The sequence below is a fragment of the Engystomops pustulosus genome, chromosome 9 (genome assembly GCF_040894005.1).
Source record: "Engystomops pustulosus chromosome 9, aEngPut4.maternal, whole genome shotgun sequence".
Lineage (NCBI taxonomy): Eukaryota > Metazoa > Chordata > Amphibia > Anura > Leptodactylidae > Engystomops > Engystomops pustulosus.
Genome location: NC_092419.1, coordinates 64,188,984 through 64,209,097, shown reverse-complemented (window position 1 = coordinate 64,209,097; position 20,114 = coordinate 64,188,984). Strand labels below are relative to the sequence as shown.

The window sequence follows — 20,114 nt, the reverse complement described above, 5'->3', positions numbered from 1 at the left end:
CTAACACAATTTTCAGGTTCAAAAAGGTCACCAGAACTTGGGATTCCCAGCCAGTCTCCCATGCTGGTACTTGCCAAGCCTTAAGCTGCATCGCTGCTGCGATCTGACAAGAGCACTCACATTCAGCTTAGAATTGCCGTTGACAGCAGCTTTTCAATTTGAACCTTCTTTTACTATCTCATAGAGAAACTAACACAATTTTCAGGTTCAAAAAGGTCAACGGAACTTGGGATTCCCAGCCAGTCTCCCATGCTGGTACTTGCCAAGCCTTAAGCTGCATTGCTGCTGCGATCTGACAAGAGCAGGCACATTCAGCTTAGAATGGCCGTTGACAGCAGCATTTCAAATTGAACCTTCTTTTACTATCTCATAGAGAAACTAAAACAATTTTCAAGTTCAAAAAGGTCAACAGAACTTGGGATTCCCAGCCAGTCTGCCATGCTGGAACTTGCCAAGCCTTAAGCTGCATCGCTGCTGCGATCTGACAAGAGCACGCACATTCAGCTTAGAATGGCCGTTGACAGCAGCTGTTCAATTTGAACCTTCTTTTACTATCTCATAGAGAAACTAACACAATTTTCAGGTTCAAAAAGGTCAACAGAACTTGGGATTCCCAGCCAGTCTCCCATGCTGGTACTTGCCAAGCCTTAAGCTGCATTGCTGCTGCGATCTGACGAGAGCAGGCACATTCAGCTTAGAATGGCCGTTGACAGCAGCTGTTCAATTTGAACCTTCTTTTGCTATCTCATAGAGAAACTAACACAATTTTCAGGTTCAAAAAGGTCAACGGAACTTGGGATTCCCAGCCAGTCTCCCATGCTGGTACTTGCCAAGACTTAAGCTGCATTGCTGCTGCGATCTGACGAGAGCAGGCACATTCAGCTTAGAATGGCCATTGACAGCAGTTGTTCAATTTGAACCTTCTTCTACTATCTCATATAGAAACTAACACAATTTTCAGGTTCAAAAAGGTCACCAGAACTTGGGATTCCAAGCCAGTCTCCCATGCTGGTACTTGCCAAGCCTTAAGCTGCATCGCTGCTGCGATCTGACAAGAGCACGCACATTCAGCTTAGAATGGCCGTTGACATCAGCTGTTCAATTTGAAAGTTCTTTTACTATCTCATAGAGAAACTAACACAATTTTCAGGTTCAAAAAGGGCAACGGAACTTGGGATTCCCAGCCAGTCTCCCATGCTGTTACTTGCCAAGCATTAAGCTGCATTGCTGCTGCGATCTGGCGAGAGCAGGCACATTCAGCTTAGAATGGCCATTGACAGCAGTTGTTCAATTTGAACCTTCTTCTACTATCTTATATAGAAACTAACAGAATTTTCAGGTTCAAAAAGGTCACCAGAACTTGGGATTCCAAGCCAGTCTCCCATGCTGGTACTTGCCAAGCCTTAAGCTACATTGCTGCTGCAATCTGACAAGAGCAGGCACATTCAGCTTAGAATGGCCGTTGACAGCAGCTGTTCAATTTGAACCTTCTTTTGCTATCTCATAGAGAAACTAACACAATTTTCAGGTTCAAAAAGGTCACCAGAACTTGGGATTCCAAGCCAGTCTCCCATGCTGGTACTTGCCAAGCCTTAAGCTGCATCGCTGCTGCGATCTGACAAGAGCACACACATTCAGCTTAGAATGGCCGTTGACAGCAGCTGTTCAATTTGAACCTTCTTTTACTATCTCATAGAGAAACTAACACATTTTCAGGTTCAAAAAGGTCAACAGAACTTGGGATTCCCAGCCAGTCTCCCATGCTGGTACTTGCCAAGCCTTAAACTGCATTGCTGCTGCGATCTGACGAGAGCAGGCACATTCAGCTTAGAATGGCCGTTGACAGCAGCTGTTCAATTTGAACCTTCTTTTACTATCTCATAGAGAAACTAACACATTTTCAGGTTCAAAAAGGTCAACGGAACTTGGAATTCCCAGCCAGTCTCCCATGCTGGTACTTGCCAAGCCTTAAGTTGCATTGCTGCTGCGATCTGACGAGAGCAGGCACATTCAGCTTAGATTTGCCGTTGACAGCAGCTGTTCAATTTGAACCTTCTTTTACTATCTCATAGAGAAACTAAAACAATTTTCAAGTTCAAAAAGGTCAACAGAACTTGGGATTCCCAGCCAGTCTCCCATGCTGGAACTTGCCAAGCCTTAAGCTGCATCGCTGCTGCGATCTGACAAGAGCACGCACATTCAGCTTAGAATGGCCGTTGACAGCAGCTGGTCAATTTGAACCTTCTTTTACTATCTCATAGAGAAACTAACACAATTTTCAGGTTCAAAAAGGTCAACAGAACTTGGGATTCCCAGCCAGTCTCCCATGCTGGTACTTGCCAAGCCTTAAGCTGCATTGCTGCTGCGATCTGACGAGAGCAGGCACATTCAGCTTAGAATGGCCGTTGACAGCAGCTGTTCAATTTGAACCTTCTTTTGCTATCTCATAGAGAAACTAACACAATTTTCAGGTTCAAAAAGGTCAACGGAACTTGGGATTCCCAGCCAGTCTCCCATGCTGGTACTTGCCAAGCCTTAAGCTGCATTGCTGCTGCGATCTGACGAGAGCAGGCACATTCAGCTTAGAATGGCCGTTGACAGCAGCTGTTCAATTTGAACCATCTTTTGCTATCTCATAGAGAAACTAACACAATTTTCAGGATCAAAAAGGTCAACGGAACTTGGGATTCCCAGCCAGTCTCCCATGCTGGTACTTGCCAAGCCTTAAGCTGCATCGCTGCTGTGATCTGACAAGAGCAGGCACATTCAGCTTAGAATGGCCGTTGACAGCAGCATTTCAAATTGAACCTTCTTTTACTATCTCATAGAGAAACTAAAACAATTTTCAAGTTCAAAAAGGTCAACAGAACTTGGGATTCCCAGCCAGTCTCCCATGCTGGAACTTGCCAAGCCTTAAGCTGCATCGCTGCTGCGATCTGACAAGAGCACGCACATTCAGCTTAGAATGGCCGTTGACAGCAGCTGGTCAATTTGAACCTTCTTTTACTATCTCATAGAGAAACTAACACAATTTTCAGGTTCAAAAAGGTCAACAGAACTTGGGATTCCCAGCCAGTCTCCCATGCTGGTACTTGCCAAGCCTTAAGCTGCATTGCTGCTGCGATCTGACGAGAGCAGGCACATTCAGCTTAGAATGGCCGTTGACAGCAGCTGTTCAATTTGAACCTTCTTTTGCTATCTCATAGAGAAACTAACACAATTTTCAGGTTCAAAAAGGTCCTCGGAACTTGGGATTCCCAGCCAGTCTCCCATGCTGGTACTTGCCAAGCCTTAAGCTGCATTGCTGCTGCGATCTGACGAGAGCAGGCACATTCAGCTTAGAATGGCCGTTGACAGCAGCTGTTCAATTTGAACCATCTTTTGCTATCTCATAGAGAAACTAACACAATTTTCAGGTTCAAAAAGGTCAACGGAACTTGGGATTCCCAGCCAGTCTCCCATGCTGGTACTTGCCAAGCCTTAGGCTGCATTGCTGCTGCGATCTGACGAGAGCAGGCACATTCAGCTTAGAATGGCCATTGACAGCAGCTGTTCAATTTGAACCTTCTTTTACTATCTCATAGAGAAACTAACACAATTTTCAGGTTCAAAAAGGTCAACAGAACTTGGGATTCCCAGCCAGTCTCCCATGCTGGTACTTGCCAAGCCTTAAGCTGCATCGCTGCTGCGATCTGACAAGAGCACACACATTCAGCTTAGAATGGCCGTTGACAGGAGTTGTTCAATTTGAACCTTCTTCTACTATCTCATAGAGAAACTAACACAATTTTCAGGTTCAAAAAAGTCACCAGAACTTGGGATTCCCAGCCAGTCTCCCATGCTGGTACTTGCCAAGCCTTAAGCTGCATCGCTGCTGCGATCTGACAAGAGCACGCACATTCAGCTTAGAATGGCCGTTGACAGCAGCTGTTCAATTTGAACCTTCTTTTACTATCTCATAGAGAAAATAACACAATTTTCAGGTTCAAAAAGGTCAACAGAACTTGGGATTCCCAGCCAGTCTCCCATGCTGGTACTTGCCAAGCCTTAAGCTGCATTGCTGCTGCAATCTGACAAGAGCAGGCACATTCAGCTTAGAATGGCCGTTGACAGCAGCATTTCAAATTGAACCTTCTTTTACTATCTCATAGAGAAACTAAAACAATTTTCAAGTTCAAAAAGGTCAACAGAACTTGGGATTCCCAGCCAGTCTCCCATGCTGGAACTTGCCAAGCCTTAAGCTGCATCGCTGCTGCGATCTGACAAGCGCACGCACATTCAGCTTAGAATGGCCGTTGACAGCAGCTGTTCAATTTGAACCTTCTTTTACTATCTCATAGAGAAACTAACACAATTTTCAGGTTCAAAAAGGTCAACAGAACTTGGGATTCCCAGCCAGTCTCCCATGCTGGTACTTGCCAAGCCTTAAGCTGCATTGCTGCTGCGATCTGACGAGAGCAGGCACATTCAGCTTAGAATGGCCGTTGACAGCAGCTGTTCAATTTGAACCTTCTTTTGCTATCTCATAGAGAAACTAACACAATTTTCAGGTTCAAAAAGGTCAACGGAACTTGGGATTCCCAGCCAGTCTCCCATGCTGGTACTTGCCAAGCCTTAAGCTGCATTGATGCTGCGATCTGGCAAGAGCAGGCACATTCAGCTTAGAATGGCTATTGACAGCAGTTGTTCAATTTGAACCTTCTTCTACTATCTTATATAGAAACTAACACAATTTTAAGGTTCAAAAAGGTCACCAGAACTTGGGATTCCAAGTCAGTCTCCCATGCTGGTACTTGCCAAGCCTTAAGCTGCATTGCTGCTGCAATCTGACAAGAGCAGGCACATTCAGCTTAGAATGGCCGTTGACAGCAGCTGTTCAATTTGAACCTTCTTTTGCTATCTCATAGAGAAACTTACACAATTTTCAGGTTCAAAAAGGTCACCAGAACTTGGGATTCCAAGCCAGTCTCCCATGCTGGTACTTGCCAAGCCTTAAGCTGCATCACTGCTGCGATTTCACAAGAGCACGCACATTCAGCTTAGAATGGCCGTTGACAGCAGCTGTTCAATTTGAACCTTCTTTTACTATCTCATAGAGAAACTAACACAATTTTCAGGTTCAAAAAGGGCAACAGAACTTGGGATTCCCAGCCAGTCTCCCATGCTGGTACTTGCCAAGCCTTATGCTGCATTGCTGCTGCGATCTGGCGAGAGCAGGCACATTCAGCTTAGAATGGCCATTGACAGCAGTTGTTCAATTTGAACCTTCTTCTACTATCTTATATAGAAACTAACACAATTTTCAGGTTCAAAAAGGTCACCAGAACTTGGGATTCCAAGACAGTCTCCCATGCTGGTACTTGCCAAGCCTTAAGCTGCATTGCTGCTGCAATCTGACAAGAGCAGGCACATTCAGCTTAGAATGGCCGTTGACAGCAGCTGTTCAATTTGAACCTTCTTTTGCTATCTCATAGAGAAACTAACACAATTTTCAGGTTCAAAAAGGTCACCAGAACTTGGGATTCCAAGCCAGTCTCCCATGCTGGTACTTGCCAAGCCTTAAGCTGCATCGCTGCTGCGATCTAACAAGAGCACGCACATTCAGCTTAGAATGGCCATTGACAGCAGCTGTTCAATTTGAACCTTCTTTTACTATCTCATAGAGAAACTAACACATTTTCAGGTTCAAAAAGGGCAACAGAACTTGGGATTCCCAGGCAGTCTCCCATGCTGGTACTTGCCAAGCCTTAAGCTGCATTGCTGCTGCGATCTGACGAGAGCAGGCACATTCAGCTTAGAATGGCCGTTGACAGCAGCTGTTCAATTTGAACCTTCTTTTACTATCTCATAGAGAAACTAACACAATTTTAAGGTTCAAAAAGGTCAACGGAACTTGGGATTCCCAGCCAGTCTCCCATGCTGGTACTTGCCAAGCCTTAAGCTGCATTGCTGCTGCGATCTGACGAGAGCAGGCACATTCAGCTTAGAATGGCCGTTGACAGCAGCTGTTCAATTTGAACCTTCTTTTACTATCTCATAGAGAAACTAACACATTTTCAGGTTCAAAAAGGTCAACGGAACTTGGAATTCCCAGCCAGTCTCCCATGCTGGTACTTGCCAAGCCTTAAGTTGCATTGCTGCTGCGATCTGACGAGAGCAGGCAAATTCAGCTTAGAATGACCGTTGACAGCAGCTGTTCAATTTGAACCTTCTTTTACTATCTCATAGAGAAACTAACACATTTTCAGGTTCAAAAAGGTCAACGGAACTTGGAATTCCCAGCCAGTCTCCCATGCTGGTACTTGCCAAGCCTTAAGTTGCATTGCTGCTGCGATCTGACGAGAGCAGGCACATTCAGCTTAGATTTGCCGTTGACAGCAGCTGTTCAATTTGAACCTTCTTTTACTATCTCATAGAGAAACTAAAACAATTTTCAGGTTCAAAAAGGTCAACGGAACTTGGGATTCCCAGCCAGTCTCCCATGCTGGTACTTGCCAAGCCTTAAGCTGCATTGCTGCTGCGATCTGACGAGAGCAGGCACATTCAGCTTAGAATGGCCGTTGACAGCAGCTGTTCAATTTGAACCATCTTTTGCTATCTCATAGAGAAACTAACACAATTTTCAGGTTCAAAAAGGTCAACGGAACTTGGGATTCCCAGCCAGTCTCCCATGCTGGTACTTGCCAAGCCTTAAGCTGCATCGCTGCTGTGATCTGACAAGAGCAGGCACATTCAGCTTAGAATGGCCGTTGACAGCAGCATTTCAAATTGAACCTTCTTTTACTATCTCATAGAGAAACTAAAACAATTTTCAAGTTCAAAAAGGTCAACAGAACTTGGGATTCCCAGCCAGTCTCCCATGCTGGAACTTGCCAAGCCTTAAGCTGCATCGCTGCTGCGATCTGACAAGAGCACGCACATTCAGCTTAGAATGGCCGTTGACAGCAGCTGTTCAATTTGAACCTTCTTTTGCTATCTCATAGAGAAACTAACACAATTTTCAGGTTCAAAAAGGTCCTCGGAACTTGGGATTCCCAGCCAGTCTCCCATGCTGGTACTTGCCAAGCCTTAAGCTGCATTGCTGCTGCGATCTGACGAGAGCAGGCACATTCAGCTTAGAATGGCCGTTGAGAGCAGCTGTTCAATTTGAACCATCTTTTGCTATCTCATAGAGAAACTAACACAATTTTCAGGTTCAAAAAGGTCAACGGAACTTGGGATTCCCAGCCAGTCTCCCATGCTGGTACTTGCCAAGCCTTAGGCTGCATTGCTGCTGCGATCTGACGAGAGCAGGCACATTCAGCTTAGAATGGCCATTGACAGCAGCTGTTCAATTTGAACCTTCTTTTACTATCTCATAGAGAAACTAACACAATTTTCAGGTTCAAAAAGGTCAACAGAACTTGGGATTCCCAGCCAGTCTCCCATGCTGGTACTTGCCAAGCCTTAAGCTGCATCGCTGCTGCGATCTGACAAGAGCACACACATTCAGCTTAGAACGGCCGTTGACAGGAGTTGTTCAATTTGAACCTTCTTCTACTATCTCATAGAGAAACTAACACAATTTTCAGGTTCAAAAAAGTCACCAGAACTTGGGATTCCCAGCCAGTCTCCCATGCTGGTACTTGCCAAGCCTTAAGCTGCATCGCTGCTGCGATCTGACAAGAGCACGCACATTCAGCTTAGAATGGCCGTTGACAGCAGCTGTTCAATTTGAACCTTCTTTTACTATCTCATAGAGAAAATAACACAATTTTCAGGTTCAAAAAGGTCAACAGAACTTGGGATTCCCAGCCAGTCTCCCATGCTGGTACTTGCCAAGCCTTAAGCTGCATTGCTGCTGCAATCTGACAAGAGCAGGCACATTCAGCTTAGAATGGCCGTTGACAGCAGCATTTCAAATTGAACCTTCTTTTACTATCTCATAGAGAAACTAAAACAATTTTCAAGTTCAAAAAGGTCAACAGAACTTGGGATTCCCAGCCAGTCTCCCATGCTGGAACTTGCCAAGCCTTAAGCTGCATCGCTGCTGCGATCTGACAAGCGCACGCACATTCAGCTTAGAATGGCCGTTGACAGCAGCTGTTCAATTTGAACCTTCTTTTACTATCTCATAGAGAAACTAACACAATTTTCAGGTTCAAAAAGGTCAACAGAACTTGGGATTCCCAGCCAGTCTCCCATGCTGGTACTTGCCAAGCCTTAAGCTGCATTGCTGCTGCGATCTGACGAGAGCAGGCACATTCAGCTTAGAATGTCCGTTGACAGCAGCTGTTCAATTTGAACCTTCTTTTGCTATCTCATAGAGAAACTAACACAATTTTCAGGTTCAAAAAGGTCAACGGAACTTGGGATTCCCAGCCAGTCTCCCATGCTGGTACTTGCCAAGCCTTAAGCTGCATTGATGCTGCGATCTGGCAAGAGCAGGCACATTCAGCTTAGAATGGCTATTGACAGCAGTTGTTCAATTTGAACCTTCTTCTACTATCTTATATAGAAACTAACACAATTTTAAGGTTCAAAAAGGTCACCAGAACTTGGGATTCCAAGTCAGTCTCCCATGCTGGTACTTGCCAAGCCTTAAGCTGCATTGCTGCTGCAATCTGACAAGAGCAGGCACATTCAGCTTAGAATGGCCGTTGACAGCAGCTGTTCAATTTGAACCTTCTTTTGCTATCTCATAGAGAAACTTACACAATTTTCAGGTTCAAAAAGGTCACCAGAACTTGGGATTCCAAGCCAGTCTCCCATGCTGGTACTTGCCAAGCCTTAAGCTGCATCACTGCTGCGATCTCACAAGAGCACGCACATTCAGCTTAGAATGGCCGTTGACAGCAGCTGTTCAATTTGAACCTTCTTTTACTATCTCATAGAGAAACTAACACAATTTTCAGGTTCAAAAAGGGCAACGGAACTTGGGATTCCCAGCCAGTCTCCCATGCTGGTACTTGCCAAGCCTTATGCTGCATTGCTGCTGCGATCTGGCGAGAGCAGGCACATTCAGCTTAGAATGGCCATTGACAGCAGTTGTTCAATTTGAACCTTCTTCTACTATCTTATATAGAAACTAACACAATTTTCAGGTTCAAAAAGGTCACCAGAACTTGGGATTCCAAGACAGTCTCCCATGCTGGTACTTGCCAAGCCTTAAGCTGCATTGCTGCTGCAATCTGACAAGAGCAGGCACATTCAGCTTAGAATGGCCGTTGACAGCAGCTGTTCAATTTGAACCTTCTTTTGCTATCTCATAGAGAAACTAACACAATTTTCAGGTTCAAAAAGGTCACCAGAACTTGGGATTCCAAGCCAGTCTCCCATGCTGGTACTTGCCAAGCCTTAAGCTGCATCGCTGCTGCGATCTAACAAGAGCACGCACATTCAGCTTAGAATGGCCGTTGACAGCAGCTGTTCAATTTGAACCTTCTTTTACTATCTCATAGAGAAACTAACACATTTTCAGGTTCAAAAAGGGCAACAGAACTTGGGATTCCCAGGCAGTCTCCCATGCTGGTACTTGCCAAGCCTTAAGCTGCATTGCTGCTGCGATCTGACGAGAGCAGGCACATTCAGCTTAGAATGGCCGTTGACAGCAGCTGTTCAATTTGAACCTTCTTTTACTATCTCATAGAGAAACTAACACAATTTTAAGGTTCAAAAAGGTCAACGGAACTTGGGATTCCCAGCCAGTCTCCCATGCTGGTACTTGCCAAGCCTTAAGCTGCATTGCTGCTGCGATCTGACGAGAGCAGGCACATTCAGCTTAGAATGGCCGTTGACAGCAGCTGTTCAATTTGAACCTTCTTTTACTATCTCATAGAGAAACTAACACATTTTCAGGTTCAAAAAGGTCAACGGAACTTGGAATTCCCAGCCAGTCTCCCATGCTGGTACTTGCCAAGCCTTAAGTTGCATTGCTGCTGCGATCTGACGAGAGCAGGCAAATTCAGCTTAGAATGGCCGTTGACAGCAGCTGTTCAATTTGAACCTTCTTTTGCTATCTCATAGAGAAACTAACACAATTTTCAGGTTCAAAACGGTCAACGGAACTTGGGATTCCCAGCCAGTCTCCCATGCTGGTACTTGCCAAGCCTTAAGCTGCATTGCTGCTGCAATCTGACGAGAGCAGGCACATTCAGCTTAGAATTGCCGTTGACAGCAGCTGTTCAATTTGAACCTTCTTTTACTATCTCATAGAGAAACTAACACAATTTTCAGGTTCAAAAAGGTCAACAGAACTTGGGATTCCCAGCCAGTCTCCCATGCTGGTACTTGCCAAGCCTTAAGCTGCATCGCTGCTGCGATCTGAAAAGAGCACACACATTCAGCTTAGAATGGCCGTTGACAGCAGTTGTTCAATTTGAACCTTCTTCTACTATCTCATAGAGAAACTAACACAATTTTCAGGTTCAAAAAGGTCACCAGAACTTGGGATTCCCAGCCAGTCTCCCATGCTGGTACTTGCCAAGCCTTAAGCTGCATCGCTGCTGCGATCTGAGAAGAGCACGCACTTTCAGCTTAGAATTGCCGTTGACAGCAGCTTTTCAATTTGAACCTTCTTTTACTATCTCATACAGAAACTAACACAATTTTCAGGTTCAAAAAGGTCAACGGAACTTGGGATTCCCAGCCAGTCTCCCATGCTGGTACTTGCCAAGCCTTAAGCTGCATTGCTGCTGCGAGCTGACGAGAGCAGGCACATTCAGCTTAGAATGGCCATTGACAGCAGCTGTTCAATTTGAACCTTCTTTTGCTATCTCATAGAGAAACTAACACAATTTTCAGGTTCAAAAAGGTCACCAGAACTTGGGATTCCAAGCCAGTCTCCCATGCTGGTACTTTCCAAGCCTTAAGCTGCATCACTGCTGCGATCTGACAAGCGCACGCACATTCAGCTTAGAATGGCCGTTGACAGCAGCTGTTCAATTTGAACCTTCTTTTACTATCTCATAGAGAAACTAACACATTTTCAGGTTCAAAAAGGTCAACAGAACTTGGGATTCCCAGCCAGTCTCCCATGCTGGTACTTGCCAAGCCTTAAGCTGCATTGCTGCTGCGATCTGAAGAGAGCAGGCACATTCAGCTTAGAATGGCCGTTGACAGCAGCTGTTCAATTTGAACCTTCTTTTACTATCTCATAGAGAAACTAACACAATTTTCAGGTTCAAAAAGGTCAACGGAACTTGGGATTCCCAGCCAGTCTCCCATGCTGGTACTTGCCAAGCCTTAAGCTGCATTGCTGCTGCGATCTGACGAGAGCAGGCACATTCAGCTTAGAATTGCCGTTGACAGCAGCTGTTCAATTTGAACCTTCTTTTACTATCTCATACAGAAACTAACACAATTTTCAGGTTCAAAAAGGTCAACGGAACTTGGGATTCCCAGCCAGTCTCCCATGCTGGTACTTGCCAAGCCTTAAGCTGCATTGCTGCTGCGAGCTGACGAGAGCAGGCACATTCAGCTTAGAATGGCCATTGACAGCAGCTGTTCAATTTGAACCTTCTTTTGCTATCTCATAGAGAAACTAACACAATTTTCAGGTTCAAAAAGGTCACCAGAACTTGGGATTCCAAGCCAGTCTCCCATGCTGGTACTTGCCAAGCCTTAAGCTGCATCACTGCTGCGATCTGACAAGCGCACGCACATTCAGCTTAGAATGGCCGTTGACAGCAGCTGTTCAATTTGAACCTTCTTTTACTATCTCATAGAGAAACTAACACATTTTCAGGTTCAAAAAGGTCAACAGAACTTGGGATTCCCAGCCAGTCTCCCATGCTGGTACTTGCCAAGCCTTAAGCTGCATTGCTGCTGCGATCTGACGAGAGCAGGCACATTCAGCTTAGAATGGCCGTTGACAGCAGCTGTTCAATTTGAACCTTCTTTTACTATCTCATAGAGAAACTAACACAATTTTCAGGTTCAAAAAAGTCACCAGAACTTGGGATTCCCAGCGAGTCTCCCATGCTGGTACTTGCCAAGCCTTAAGCTGCATCGCTGCTGCGATCTGACAAGAGCACGCACATTCAGCTTAGAATGGCCGTTGACAGCAGCTGTTCAATTTGAACCTTCTTTTACTATCTCATAGAGAAACTAACACAATTTTCAGGTTCAAAAAGGTCAACGGAACTTGGGATTCCCAGCCAGTCTCCCATGCTGGTACTTGCCAAGCCTTAAGCTGCATTGCTGCTGCGATCTGGCAAGAGCAGGCACATTCAGCTTAGAATGGCCATTGACAGCAGTTGTTCAATTTGAACCTTCTTCTACTATCTTATATAGAAACTAACACAATTTTAAGGTTCAAAAAGGTCACCAGAACTTGGGATTCCAAGTCAGTCTCCCATGCTGGTACTTGCCAAGCCTTAAGATGCATTGCTGCTGCAATCTGACAAGAGCAGGCACATTCAGCTTATAATGGCCGTTGACAGCAGCTGTTCAATTTGAACCTTCTTTTGCTATCTCATAGAGAAACTTACACAATTTTCAGGTTCAAAAAGGTCACCAGAACTTGGGATTCCAAGCCAGTCTCCCATGCTGGTACTTGCCAAGCCTTAAGCTGCATCGCTGCTGCGATCTCACAAGAGCACGCACATTCAGCTTAGAATGGCCGTTGACAGCAGCTGTTCAATTTGAACCTTCTTTTACTATCTCATAGAGAAACTAACACAATTTTCAGGTTCAAAAAGGGCAACGGAACTTGGGATTCCCAGCCAGTCTCCCATGCTGGTACTTGCCAAGCCTTATGCTGCATTGCTGCTGCGATCTGGCGAGAGCAGGCACATTCAGCTTAGAATGGCCACTGACAGCAGTTGTTCAATTTGAACCTTCTTCTACTATCTTATATAGAAACTAACACAATTTTAAGGTTCAAAAAGGTCACCAGAACTTGGGATTCCAAGTCAGTCTCCCATGCTGGTACTTGCCAAGCCTTAAGCTGCATTGCTGCTGCAATCTGACAAGAGCACGCACATTCAGCTTAGAATGGCCGTTGACAGCAGCTGTTCAATTTGAACCTTCTTTTGCTATCTCATAGAGAAACTTACACAATTTTCAGGTTCAAAAAGGTCACCAGAACTTGGGATTCCAAGCCAGTCTCCCATGCTGGTACTTGCCAAGCCTTAAGCTGCATCGCTGCTGCGATCTCACAAGAGCACGCACATTCAGCTTAGAATGGCCGTTGACAGCAGCTGTTCAATTTGAACCTTCTTTTACTATCTCATAGAGAAACTAACACAATTTTCAGGTTCAAAAAGGGCAACGGAACTTGGGATTCCCAGCCAGTCTCCCATGCTGGTACTTGCCAAGCCTTATGCTGCATTGCTGCTGCGATCTGGCGAGAGCAGGCACATTCAGCTTAGAATGGCCATTGACAGCAGTTGTTCAATTTGAACCTTCTTCTACTATCTTATATAGAAACTAACACAAGTTTCAGGTTCAAAAAGGTCACCAGAACTTGGGATTCCAAGCCAGTCTCCCATGCTGGTACTTGCCAAGCCTTACGCTGCATTGCTGCTGCAATCAGACAAGAGCAGGCACATTCAGCTTAGAATGGCCGTTGACAGCAGCTGTTCAATTTGAACCTTCTTTTGCTATCTCATAGAGAAACTAACACAATTTTCAGGTTCAAAAAGGTCACCAGAACTTGGGATTCCAAGCCAGTCTCCCATGCTGGTACTTGCCAAGCCTTAAGCTGCATCGCTGCTGCGATCTGACAAGAGCGCGCACATTCAGCTTAGAATGGCCGTTGACAGCAGCTGTTCAATTTGAACCTTCTTTTACTATCTCATAGAGAAACTAACACATTTTCAGGTTCAAAAAGGTCAACAGAACTTGGGATTCCCAGCCAGTCTCCCATGCTGGTACTTGCCAAGCCTTAAGCTGCATTGCTGCTGCAATCTGACGAGAGCAGGCACATTCAGCTTAGAATGGCCGTTGACAGCAGCTGTTCAATTTGAACCTTCTTTTACTATCTCATAGAGAAACTAACACAATTTTCAGGTTCAAAAAGGTCAACGGAACTTGGGATTCCCAGCCAGTCTCCCATGCTGGTACTTGCCAAGCCTTAAGTTGCATTGCTGCTGCGATCTGGCGAGAGCAGGCAAATTCAGCTTAGAATGGCCGTTGACAGCAGTTGTTCAATTTGAACCTTCTTCTACTATCTTATATAGAAACTAACACAAGTTTCAGGTTCAAAAAGGTCACCAGAACTTGGGATTCCAAGCCAGTCTCCCATGCTGGTACTTGCCAAGCCTTAAGCTGCATTGCTGCTGCAATCAGACAAGAGCAGGCACATTCAGCTTAGAATGGCCGTTGACAGCAGCTGTTCAATTTGAACCTTCTTTTGCTATCTCATAGAGAAACTAACACAATTTTCAGGTTCAAAAAGGTCACCAGAACTTGGGATTCCAAGCCAGTCTCCCATGCTGGTACTTGCCAAGCCTTAAGCTGCATCGCTGCTGCGATCTGACAAGAGCGCGCACATTCAGCTTAGAATGGCCGTTGACAGCAGCTGTTCAATTTGAACCTTCTTTTACTATCTCATAGAGAAACTAACACATTTTCAGGTTTAAAAAGGTCAACAGAACTTGGGATTCCCAGCCAGTCTCCCATGCTGGTACTTGCCAAGCCTTAAGCTGCATTGCTGCTGCAATCTGACGAGAGCAGGCACATTCAGCTTAGAATGGCCGTTGACAGCAGCTGTTCAATTTGAACCTTCTTTTACTATCTCATAGAGAAACTAACACAATTTTCAGGTTCAAAAAGGTCAACGGAACTTGGGATTCCCAGCCAGTCTCCCATGCTGGTACTTGCCAAGCCTTAAGTTGCATTGCTGCTGCGATCTGACGAGAGCAGGCAAATTCAGCTTAGAATGGCCGTTGACAGCAGCTGTTCAATTTGAACCTTCTTTTGCTATCTCATAGAGAAACTAACACAATTTTCAGGTTCAAAACGGTCAACGGAACTTGGGATTCCCAGCCAGTCTCCCATGCTGGTACTTGCCAAGCCTTAAGCTGCATTACTGCTGCAATCTGACGAGAGCAGGCACATTCAGCTTAGATTTGCCATTGACAGCAGCTGTTCAATTTGAACCTTCTTTTACTATCTCATAGAGAAACTAACACAATTTTCAGGTTCAAAAAGGTCAACAGAACTTGGGATTCCCAGCCAGTCTCCCATGCTGGTACTTGCCAAGCCTTAAGCTGCATCGCTGCTGCGATCTGAAAAGAGCACACACATTCAGCTTAGAATGGCCGTTGACAGCAGTTGTTCAATTTGAACCTTCTTCTACTATCTCATAGAGAAACTAACACAATTTTCAGGTTCAAAAAGGTCACCAGAACTTGGGATTCCCAGCCAGTCTCCCATGCTGGTACTTGCCAAGCCTTAAGCTGCATCGCTGCTGCGATCTGAGAAGAGCACGCACATTCAGCTTAGAATTGCCGTTGACAGCAGCTTTTCAATTTGAACCTTCTTTTACTATCTCATACAGAAACTAACACAATTTTCAGGTTCAAAAAGGTCAACGGAACTTGGGATTCCCAGCCAGTCTCCCATGCTGGTACTTGCCAAGCCTTAAGCTGCATTGCTGCTGCGATCTGACGAGAGCAGGCACATTCAGCTTAGAATGGCCATTTACAGCAGCTGTTCAATTTGAACCTTCTTTTGCTATCTCATAGAGAAACTAACACAATTTTCAGGTTCAAAAAGGTCACCAGAACTTGGGATTCCAAGCCAGTCTCCCATGCTGGTACTTGCAAAGCCTTAAGCTGCATCGCTGCTGCGATCTGACAAGCGCACGCACATTCAGCTTAGAATGGCCGTTGACAGCAGCTGTTCAATTTGAACCTTCTTTTACTATCTCATAGAGAAACCAACACATTTTCAGGTTCAAAAAGGTCAACAGAACTTGGGATTCCCAGCCAGTCTCCCATGCTGGTACTTGCCAAGCCTTAAGCTGCATCGCTGCTGCGATCTAACAAGAGCACGCACATTCAGCTTAGAATGGCCGTTGACAGCAGCTGTTCAATTTGAACCTTCTTTTACTATCTCATAGAGAAACTAACACATTTTCAGGTTCAAAAAGGTCAACAGAACTTGGGATTCCCAGGCAGTCTCCCATGCTGGTACTTGCCAAGCCTTAAGCTGCATCGCTGCTGCGATCTGAGAAGAGCACGCACTTTCAGCTTAGAATTGCCGTTGACAGCAGCTTTTCAATTTGAACCTTCTTTTACTATCTCATACAGAAACTAACACAATTTTCAGGTTCAAAAAGGTCAACGGAACTTGGGATTCCCAGCCAGTCTCCCATGCTGGTACTTGCCAAGCCTTAAGCTGCATTGCTGCTGCGAGCTGACGAGAGCAGGCACATTCAGCTTAGAATGGCCATTGACAGCAGCTGTTCAATTTGAACCTTCTTTTGCTATCTCATAGAGAAACTAACACAATTTTCAGGTTCAAAAAGGTCAACGGAACTTGGGATTCCCAGCCAGTCTCCCATGCTGGTACTTGCCAAGCCTTAAGCTGCATTGCTGCTGCGATCTGACGAGAGCAGGCACATTCAGCTTAGAATTGCCGTTGACAGCAGCTGTTCAATTTGAACCTTCTTTTACTATCTCATACAGAAACTAACACAATTTTCAGGTTCAAAAAGGTCAACGGAACTTGGGATTCCCAGCCAGTCTCCCATGCTGGTACTTGTCAAGCCTTAAGCTGCATTGCTGCTGCGAGCTGACGAGAGCAGGCACATTCAGCTTAGAATGGCCATTGACAGCAGTTGTTCAATTTGAACCTTCTTTTGCTATCTCATAGAGAAACTAACACAATTTTCAGGTTCAAAAAGGTCACCAGAACTTGGGATTCCAAGCCAGTCTCCCATGCTGGTACTTGCCAAGCCTTAAGCTGCATCACTGCTGCGATCTGACAAGCGCACGCACATTCAGCTTAGAATGGCCGTTGACAGCAGCTGTTCAATTTGAACCTTCTTTTACTATCTCATAGAGAAACTAACACATTTTCAGGTTCAAAAAGGTCAACAGAACTTGGGATTCCCAGCCAGTCTCCCATGCTGGTACTTGCCAAGCCTTAAGCTGCATTGCTGCTGCGATCTGACGAGAGCAGGCACATTCAGCTTAGAATGGCCGTTGACAGCAGCTGTTCAATTTGAACCTTCTTTTACTATCTCATAGAGAAACTAACACAATTTTCAGGTTCAAAACGGTCAACGTAACTTGGGATTCCCAGCCAGTCTCCCATGCTGGTACTTGCCAAGCCTTAAGCTGCATTGCTGCTGCGATCTGACGAGAGCAGGCACATTCAGCTTAGAATGGCCGTTGACAGCAGCTGTTCAATTTGAACCTTCTTTTACTATCTCATAGAGAAACTAACACAATTTTCAGGTTCAAAAAAGTCACCAGAACTTGGGATTCCCAGCGAGTCTCCCATGCTGGTACTTGCCAAGCCTTAAGCTGCATCGCTGCTGCGATCTGACAAGAGCACGCACATTCAGCTTAGAATGGCCGTTGACAGCAGCTGTTCAATTTGAACCTTCTTTTACTATCTCATAGAGAAACTAACACAATTTTCAGGTTCAAAAAGGTCAACGGAACTTGGGATTCCCAGCCAGTCTCCCATGCTGGTACTTGCCAAGCCTTAAGCTTCATTGCTGCTGCGATCTGGCAAGAGCAGGCACATTCAGCTTAGAATGGCCATTGACAGCAGTTGTTCAATTTGAACCTTCTTCTACTATCTTATATAGAAGCTAACACAATTTTAAGGTTCAAAAAGGTCACCAGAACTTGGGATTCCAAGTCAGTCTTCCATGCTGGTACTTGCCAAGCCTTAAGCTGCATTGCTGCTGCAATCTGACAAGAGCAGGCACATTCAGCTTATAATGGCCGTTGACAGCAGCTGTTCAATTTGAACCTTCTTTTGCTATCTCATAGAGAAACTTACACAATTTTCAGGTTCAAAAAGGTCACCAGAACTTGGGATTCCAAGCCAGTCTCCCATGCTGGTACTTGCCAAGCCTTAAGCTGCATCGCTGCTGCGATCTCACAAGAGCACGCACATTCAGCTTAGAATGGCCGTTGACAGCAGCTGTTCAATTTGAACCTTCTTTTACTATCTCATAGAGAAACTAACACAATTTTCAGGTTCAAAAAGGGCAACGGAACTTGGGATTCCCAGCCAGTCTCCCATGCTGGTACTTGCCAAGCCTTATGCTGCATTGCTGCTGCGATCTGGCGAGAGCAGGCACATTCAGCTTAGAATGGCCATTGACAGCAGTTGTTCAATTTGAACCTTCTTCTACTATCTTATATAGAAACTAACACAAGTTTCAGGTTCAAAAAGGTCACCAGAACTTGGGATTCCAAGCCAGTCTCCCATGCTGGTACTTGCCAAGCCTTAAGCTGCATTGCTGCTGCAATCAGACAAGAGCAGGCACATTCAGCTTAGAATGGCCGTTGACAGCAGCTGTTCAATTTGAACCTTCTTTTGCTATCTCATAGAGAAACTAACACAATTTTCAGGTTCAAAAAGGTCACCAGAACTTGGGATTCCAAGCCAGCCTCCCATGCTGGTACTTGCCAAGCCTTAAGCTGCATCGCTGCTGCGAGCTGACAAGAGCGCGCACATTCAGCTTAGAATGGCCGTTGACAGCAGCTGTTCAATTTGAACCTTCTTTTACTATCTCATAGAGAAACTAACACATTTTCAGGTTCAAAAAGGTCAACAGAACTTGGGATTCCCAGCCAGTCTCCCATGCTGGTACTTGCCAAGCCTTAAGCTGCATTGCTGCTGCAATCTGACGAGAGCAGGCACATTCAGCTTAGAATGGCCGTTGACAGCAGCTGTTCAATTTGAACCTTCTTTTACTATCTCATAGAGAAACTAACACAATTTTCAGGTTCAAAACGGTCAACGGAACTTGGGATTCCCAGCCAGTCTCCCATGCTGGTACTTGCCAAGCCTTAAGCTGCATTACTGCTGCAATCTGACGAGAGCAGGCACATTCAGCTTAGATTTGCCATTGACAGCAGCTGTTCAATTTGAACCTTCTTTTACTATCTCATAGAGAAACTAACACAATTTTCAGGTTCAAAAAGGTCAACAGAACTTGGGATTCCCAGCCAGTCTCCCATGCTGGTACTTGCCAAGCCTTAAGCTGCATCGCTGCTGCGATCTGAAAAGAGCACACACATTCAGCTTAGAATGGCCGTTGACAGCAGTTGTTCAATTTGAACCTTCTTCTACTATCTCATAGAGAAACTAACACAATTTTCAGGTTCAAAAAGGTCACCAGAACTTGGGATTCCCAGCCAGTCTCCCATGCTGGTACTTGCCAAGCCTTAAGCTGCATCGCTGCTGCGATCTGAGAAGAGCACGCACATTCAGCTTAGAATTGCCGTTGACAGCAGCTTTTCAATTTGAACCTTCTTTTACTATCTCATACAGAAACTAACACAATTTTCAGGTTCAAAAAGGTCAACGGAACTTGGGATTCCCAGCCAGTCTCCCATGCTGGTACTTGCCAAGCCTTAAGCTGCATTGCTGCTGCGATCTGACGAGAGCAGGCACATTCAGCTTAGAATGGCCATTTACAGCAGCTGTTCAATTTGAACCTTCTTTTGCTATCTCATAGAGAAACTAACACAATTTTCAGGTTCAAAAAGGTCACCAGAACTTGGGATTCCAAGCCAGTCTCCCATGCTGGTACTTGCAAAGCCTTAAGCTGCATCGCTGCTGCGATCTGACAAGCGCACGCACATTCAGCTTAGAATGGCCGTTGACAGCAGCTGTTCAATTTGAACCTTCTTTTACTATCTCATAGAGAAACCAACACATTTTCAGGTTCAAAAAGGTCAACAGAACTTGGGATTCCCAGCCAGTCTCCCATGCTGGTACTTGCCAAGCCTTAAGCTGCATTGCTGCTGCGATCTGACGAGAGCAGGCACATTCAGCTTAGAATGGCCGTTGACAGCAGCTGTTCAATTTGAACCTTCTTTTACTATCTCATAGAGAAACTAACACAATTTTCAGGTTCAAAAAAGTCACCAGAACTTGGGATTCCCAGCCAGTCTCCCATGCTGGTACTTGCCAAGCCTTAAGCTGCATCGCTG

At 45.2% G+C, this 20,114-nt stretch overlaps 48 pseudogenes; all 48 read right to left on the bottom strand.

The window, feature by feature from the left end:
• Positions 1-214: 214 nt before the first annotated feature.
• LOC140088956 (5S ribosomal RNA) lies at positions 215-333 on the bottom strand (annotated as a pseudogene).
• A 259-nt stretch (positions 334-592) lies between these two features.
• On the bottom strand, positions 593-711 carry LOC140079406 (5S ribosomal RNA; annotated as a pseudogene).
• Positions 712-781: 70 nt separating this feature from the next.
• On the bottom strand, positions 782-900 carry LOC140092332 (5S ribosomal RNA; annotated as a pseudogene).
• Positions 901-1,725: 825 nt separating this feature from the next.
• LOC140084805 (5S ribosomal RNA) lies at positions 1,726-1,844 on the bottom strand (annotated as a pseudogene).
• A 69-nt stretch (positions 1,845-1,913) lies between these two features.
• Positions 1,914-2,032, bottom strand: LOC140097442 (5S ribosomal RNA; annotated as a pseudogene).
• A 259-nt stretch (positions 2,033-2,291) lies between these two features.
• LOC140079404 (5S ribosomal RNA) lies at positions 2,292-2,410 on the bottom strand (annotated as a pseudogene).
• A 70-nt stretch (positions 2,411-2,480) lies between these two features.
• LOC140093655 (5S ribosomal RNA) lies at positions 2,481-2,599 on the bottom strand (annotated as a pseudogene).
• Positions 2,600-2,669: 70 nt separating this feature from the next.
• Positions 2,670-2,788, bottom strand: LOC140096278 (5S ribosomal RNA; annotated as a pseudogene).
• Positions 2,789-3,047: 259 nt separating this feature from the next.
• On the bottom strand, positions 3,048-3,166 carry LOC140079403 (5S ribosomal RNA; annotated as a pseudogene).
• A 70-nt stretch (positions 3,167-3,236) lies between these two features.
• Positions 3,237-3,355, bottom strand: LOC140096163 (5S ribosomal RNA; annotated as a pseudogene).
• A 70-nt stretch (positions 3,356-3,425) lies between these two features.
• On the bottom strand, positions 3,426-3,544 carry LOC140091732 (5S ribosomal RNA; annotated as a pseudogene).
• Positions 3,545-3,992: 448 nt separating this feature from the next.
• On the bottom strand, positions 3,993-4,111 carry LOC140097612 (5S ribosomal RNA; annotated as a pseudogene).
• A 259-nt stretch (positions 4,112-4,370) lies between these two features.
• Positions 4,371-4,489, bottom strand: LOC140079402 (5S ribosomal RNA; annotated as a pseudogene).
• Positions 4,490-5,692: 1,203 nt separating this feature from the next.
• LOC140078628 (5S ribosomal RNA) lies at positions 5,693-5,811 on the bottom strand (annotated as a pseudogene).
• Positions 5,812-5,881: 70 nt separating this feature from the next.
• On the bottom strand, positions 5,882-6,000 carry LOC140093643 (5S ribosomal RNA; annotated as a pseudogene).
• A 69-nt stretch (positions 6,001-6,069) lies between these two features.
• LOC140091189 (5S ribosomal RNA) lies at positions 6,070-6,188 on the bottom strand (annotated as a pseudogene).
• Positions 6,189-6,257: 69 nt separating this feature from the next.
• On the bottom strand, positions 6,258-6,376 carry LOC140097441 (5S ribosomal RNA; annotated as a pseudogene).
• Positions 6,377-6,446: 70 nt separating this feature from the next.
• On the bottom strand, positions 6,447-6,565 carry LOC140093631 (5S ribosomal RNA; annotated as a pseudogene).
• A 70-nt stretch (positions 6,566-6,635) lies between these two features.
• LOC140096274 (5S ribosomal RNA) lies at positions 6,636-6,754 on the bottom strand (annotated as a pseudogene).
• A 448-nt stretch (positions 6,755-7,202) lies between these two features.
• LOC140091731 (5S ribosomal RNA) lies at positions 7,203-7,321 on the bottom strand (annotated as a pseudogene).
• A 448-nt stretch (positions 7,322-7,769) lies between these two features.
• Positions 7,770-7,888, bottom strand: LOC140097611 (5S ribosomal RNA; annotated as a pseudogene).
• A 259-nt stretch (positions 7,889-8,147) lies between these two features.
• Positions 8,148-8,266, bottom strand: LOC140102111 (5S ribosomal RNA; annotated as a pseudogene).
• Positions 8,267-9,469: 1,203 nt separating this feature from the next.
• LOC140078627 (5S ribosomal RNA) lies at positions 9,470-9,588 on the bottom strand (annotated as a pseudogene).
• Positions 9,589-9,658: 70 nt separating this feature from the next.
• Positions 9,659-9,777, bottom strand: LOC140093619 (5S ribosomal RNA; annotated as a pseudogene).
• A 69-nt stretch (positions 9,778-9,846) lies between these two features.
• Positions 9,847-9,965, bottom strand: LOC140093530 (5S ribosomal RNA; annotated as a pseudogene).
• Positions 9,966-10,035: 70 nt separating this feature from the next.
• LOC140093622 (5S ribosomal RNA) lies at positions 10,036-10,154 on the bottom strand (annotated as a pseudogene).
• Positions 10,155-10,602: 448 nt separating this feature from the next.
• Positions 10,603-10,721, bottom strand: LOC140092195 (5S ribosomal RNA; annotated as a pseudogene).
• Positions 10,722-10,979: 258 nt separating this feature from the next.
• Positions 10,980-11,098, bottom strand: LOC140084619 (5S ribosomal RNA; annotated as a pseudogene).
• Positions 11,099-11,168: 70 nt separating this feature from the next.
• LOC140083939 (5S ribosomal RNA) lies at positions 11,169-11,287 on the bottom strand (annotated as a pseudogene).
• Positions 11,288-11,357: 70 nt separating this feature from the next.
• Positions 11,358-11,476, bottom strand: LOC140092194 (5S ribosomal RNA; annotated as a pseudogene).
• A 258-nt stretch (positions 11,477-11,734) lies between these two features.
• Positions 11,735-11,853, bottom strand: LOC140079400 (5S ribosomal RNA; annotated as a pseudogene).
• A 259-nt stretch (positions 11,854-12,112) lies between these two features.
• On the bottom strand, positions 12,113-12,231 carry LOC140098841 (5S ribosomal RNA; annotated as a pseudogene).
• Positions 12,232-13,812: 1,581 nt separating this feature from the next.
• LOC140089615 (5S ribosomal RNA) lies at positions 13,813-13,931 on the bottom strand (annotated as a pseudogene).
• A 636-nt stretch (positions 13,932-14,567) lies between these two features.
• Positions 14,568-14,686, bottom strand: LOC140089614 (5S ribosomal RNA; annotated as a pseudogene).
• Positions 14,687-14,756: 70 nt separating this feature from the next.
• Positions 14,757-14,875, bottom strand: LOC140094439 (5S ribosomal RNA; annotated as a pseudogene).
• Positions 14,876-14,945: 70 nt separating this feature from the next.
• Positions 14,946-15,064, bottom strand: LOC140098549 (5S ribosomal RNA; annotated as a pseudogene).
• A 448-nt stretch (positions 15,065-15,512) lies between these two features.
• On the bottom strand, positions 15,513-15,631 carry LOC140091412 (5S ribosomal RNA; annotated as a pseudogene).
• A 258-nt stretch (positions 15,632-15,889) lies between these two features.
• Positions 15,890-16,008, bottom strand: LOC140098445 (5S ribosomal RNA; annotated as a pseudogene).
• Positions 16,009-16,077: 69 nt separating this feature from the next.
• On the bottom strand, positions 16,078-16,196 carry LOC140098287 (5S ribosomal RNA; annotated as a pseudogene).
• Positions 16,197-16,266: 70 nt separating this feature from the next.
• Positions 16,267-16,385, bottom strand: LOC140092193 (5S ribosomal RNA; annotated as a pseudogene).
• Positions 16,386-16,455: 70 nt separating this feature from the next.
• On the bottom strand, positions 16,456-16,574 carry LOC140083938 (5S ribosomal RNA; annotated as a pseudogene).
• A 70-nt stretch (positions 16,575-16,644) lies between these two features.
• LOC140094182 (5S ribosomal RNA) lies at positions 16,645-16,763 on the bottom strand (annotated as a pseudogene).
• Positions 16,764-17,021: 258 nt separating this feature from the next.
• LOC140079399 (5S ribosomal RNA) lies at positions 17,022-17,140 on the bottom strand (annotated as a pseudogene).
• A 70-nt stretch (positions 17,141-17,210) lies between these two features.
• Positions 17,211-17,329, bottom strand: LOC140089798 (5S ribosomal RNA; annotated as a pseudogene).
• A 1,392-nt stretch (positions 17,330-18,721) lies between these two features.
• LOC140089613 (5S ribosomal RNA) lies at positions 18,722-18,840 on the bottom strand (annotated as a pseudogene).
• A 70-nt stretch (positions 18,841-18,910) lies between these two features.
• Positions 18,911-19,029, bottom strand: LOC140098546 (5S ribosomal RNA; annotated as a pseudogene).
• A 448-nt stretch (positions 19,030-19,477) lies between these two features.
• LOC140091411 (5S ribosomal RNA) lies at positions 19,478-19,596 on the bottom strand (annotated as a pseudogene).
• A 258-nt stretch (positions 19,597-19,854) lies between these two features.
• Positions 19,855-19,973, bottom strand: LOC140079398 (5S ribosomal RNA; annotated as a pseudogene).
• Positions 19,974-20,114: the final 141 nt, after the last annotated feature.